At 60.3% G+C, this 3,473-nt stretch overlaps 1 pseudogene; it reads left to right on the top strand.

Annotated features, from left to right (window-relative positions):
* The first annotated feature begins 660 nt into the window (after nt 1-660).
* Nucleotides 661-1,276, top strand: LOC137761632 (sesquipedalian-1-like; annotated as a pseudogene).
* The last annotated feature ends 2,197 nt before the right edge of the window (nt 1,277-3,473 follow it).

The raw sequence follows: 3,473 nt of genomic DNA, 5'->3' as shown, positions 1-3,473 counted from the left end.
AATATTGAGTTCTTAGATCAGCTTTTTACCCTGGGTGGTCATGAATGAAATTTCAACTTTTGGCTTTGAAAACTGCAAGCCCTACTAATTACTAGAAGAAATCTTAAGATACAGAAAAGAAAACTCCCCCTTCTCTCATAGGACTCAGGAAAGCAATTACTATCTTGTTATCATAAAAGTATCCTTTCCAAGTGTTATTTTTTAGGAAATAAGCCTTATAAGACGCATGGGCCTTAGGCATCGCTGCTATATGCATGACAATTCTGATTCTGCCCTCGCACTAGCAATTTCACTTGATAGAATATGTACTTATGTTCACCACAAGGCATATTTAAGAACACTATTTCTAGGAGCCCAAACTGCAAATGATCCAAAGATCTATCAATTATAGAATAGATACACCATACTATATTAAGATAACAATACTATAGAACAGTGAAGAATTAGAAAAACAGCCGGCTGTCCCCGCTTCCTTCCGTCGGATCCGCGCTCTCCCGCGGCTGCGCCGGCTGCGCCGGCTCAGCCGCCCGGGAGACAAAGCACCGCCGTCGCTGCCACCGAGCGGGTCCCGGGCCATGGCCGGGCCGGCCCCCCGCCGGGCCCCCAGAACTGAGCAGAGGGCGGGGAAGTGAGCAGTGGCTGAGAGGTCCCGAGCCCCCAGGCCCCGCCGCCATGAAGCTGAACCAGCGCAGCCTGGCCTTCCACGCCACCTGCGACGCCGCGGCCGACAACGCGGGCTTCCTGTACAAGAAGGGCGGCCGGCATGCGGCCCACCACCGCCGCTGGTCTGTGCCGCGCGGCACCATGCTCTTCTGCTTCGGGGACGGGGCCAGCCGTGAGCCCGTGGAGGGCTGCACCGTGCACTTGGTGGAGGCGGCCGAGGAGTTCGCCTTCGCCGTGCGCTTCGCTGGGGCCCGGGCCCGCACCTACGTGCTGGCGGCCGAAGAGCCGGGCCGCCATGGAGGGCTGGGTGAAGGCGCTGTCGCGGGCCAGCTTCGGCGACCTGCGGCTGGTGGTGCGCGAGCTGGGGCACCGCCTGGCGGCCGTGCGCGCAGGCAGCCCACTCCCGCCCAAGGAGGACGGCTGTGCCGTGTGGAGCGCGGAGACCCCCAGCCCCCGGCCCGGCCCCAGCCCCCGGCCACTGACGCCCCGCTGGCGGGCCTCGGCGCCCAACGGGCCTCTCGACTCGGCCTCCTTCGCCCAGCTGCACGAGTGGTACGGGCAGGAGCTCAGGGCGCTGAGGAGCCAGTGGCTCCGCAGCCAGGCCCAGCCCTGAGGCTAGGGCTGAGGGCCGGAACCAAGGGGAAGCGGTCAAGGGCAGCCCTGAGGTCAGCACTGGCCCTGGTTCTGGTGCCACTCCAGCCCCAGGCCCTGCTGTGACGGGCCCAGCCCTGAGACACGGGGACCTGGCCCTGAGGGCAGTCGCAGTTGGGCTGAGCCCGGAGGTCCCTGCCTGGTCTGCTCTCGGGGACTCAGGCTCCGAGGGGTGCTTTGGGACCTCTGCCATTCAGAGGAAGCCCAGCCGTGAGGAGGCCATCGTGCCTGATCCTCAGGAGAATCCAGGCCCTGGGTGATGCTCAAGCAGCCGGAGGGCGGGTTTTGTGGGAACTGTAGCCCCCAACCCAGCCCTGCAGGTGCCTGGGTCGCCTGTCCCGAATCACCTAGCAGAGGCGTGTTGCTGGCAACAGCCCTCCACTGGGGCAGCTGGGGCCTGTGAGGAGCTGTGGCCTGGAAGGCACATGCCCAGTCAGCGCTGGCCCAGAGGCTCCAGACCGGGCCTCGCGCGGACAGGAGGCCGGGCTGTGCTACACCGCACCTGGGCCTGACCCTCTGGCTCCAGGGCCCGCCGGAGGAGCTGCCTGCCTGCCTGCCGGCTGCCGGCTGCCTCCGTAAGCGTGGGCTTTCCTGGGTGCCCATCACCGTGAGATGGCCTGGTCCCTGGGGCTCCCGGCCCGGAGTGAGGCCGAGGCAGGACTTTCCCCCGGGGCCTCAGCCAGGCCTCGAGGTGGTGCTCCTGGGACAGTAGCGGCCCTCTGGCCTTGGGCCATGTCTGTGTTCCTGTGGCAACTCTCACCCTCTCCCAACACTCCTTAACCACATCCTCTGTCTCTTCCCGAAGCCACCTCTCCCACCCCCAGCCTGGGGCGGGGCCTCTCGGGAGCTCGCCTGACCTTGTCCAGGCCTGGGCTGGGCAGCCGTGGCCTGAGCTGACTTTCCAGCAGGTTCCCCTAGGGAGGAGGGGCCGTGAGCTGACTCACAGCCCAGAAAGGGCCCGGGTGCCAATCTGACAGGAGCAAAGAAGCAGCTGCAAAGCCATATTTGGCTTCCAGAACCCTCTCCCTCCATCGCAGCCCCTCTCAGCTCACAGACTCAGCCCCCTTCTCGCCCACAATATTCCAAGAGGGAGACCAGGTCTCGCTTTGCTTCGAGACCAACTTCTGTTTTTCACTCACTACAGTGGCCATTCTTCATCCAGGGAGAACCTGATGGGGCTGGGACACCCCCGGCCCTCAAGCTGGGTCATGTTTACAGTCCTCAGTGCCCCCAAATTGGGACCCCCCTGAGGACACCCCTGCCCTAATCTTTATTTCCCCAGAGGCTCCCTCTTGGTGACAGACTCGGCCCTTAGCCCCTTCCTGCTGCCTTTGGAGACCTTGGGGCTTGGGGAAGAATGGGGGGGCTGTATGTGTGTCTGCAATCACCAGCTCACTGCTGGCTCAGTTGACTGGAGCTTGAGTTTTAATTTAAATACTTAGGGTGTTTTTTTTCCTATCAACAAAGCTTGGTGTTTTCACTGCTTTTGTTTCTTGTTGGCTGGTGGGAAGGGATAGGGTGCCCTGGTTCTGAGTTTGGCCAGTGAGGGCGGGGGGGACAGTTGGCACTGCCCCCAGGGAGAGGGCAAGGAGCCTTGGCTGGAGACAAAGGAACCTCAAGAATCTCACCTGGTTCTTTGCCTTCTCCCTGGCAAGCCCTGCTCCCCTGGCGGGCTCTGGGGGTCTTGGTTCGCTTTCCATGCCCCTCTTCCCCAAGTCCTGAGTGGTGGGGATGGGGATGGCAGCTCTTGTCCACAGGCTTTGGGTCTCAGGGGGTGTTAGGACCTGCCCAGTGCCCATGTCCTGGCCAGACCTAGCTGGTGTGGTGAGGTGCTGGCCCCAGTCCTGGTGTAGGTTTACAAGCACTAAAGGTACAATCTCCCCCCACCCACCCCCAAAGCACAACATGCGGTCAGGCTGCCTCCGGAGTTGGGTGGGGGAGAGGTATCAGGCAGCCTGGGAGAGGGATATAAAGGCTAAAATAAAATAAACAAAGGTTTATCAAGTAAAAAAAAAAAAAAAAAAGAATTAGAAAAATAAAACAATGAGGATGGATTTCCATGATTCCATTTATAAAAGTTCAAAAACAGGCAAAACCAATCTATAGTTTTAGAAGTGAGAATAATGGTTACCCTTGCTGGGGTGGGGTCGGAAGGCTGG

Source organism: Eschrichtius robustus, chromosome 3, assembly GCF_028021215.1.
Source record: "Eschrichtius robustus isolate mEscRob2 chromosome 3, mEscRob2.pri, whole genome shotgun sequence".
Lineage (NCBI taxonomy): Eukaryota > Metazoa > Chordata > Mammalia > Artiodactyla > Eschrichtiidae > Eschrichtius > Eschrichtius robustus.
Note: the sequence above shows the minus strand (reverse complement) of the source record. Positions and strands in the feature narration are given on the sequence as shown.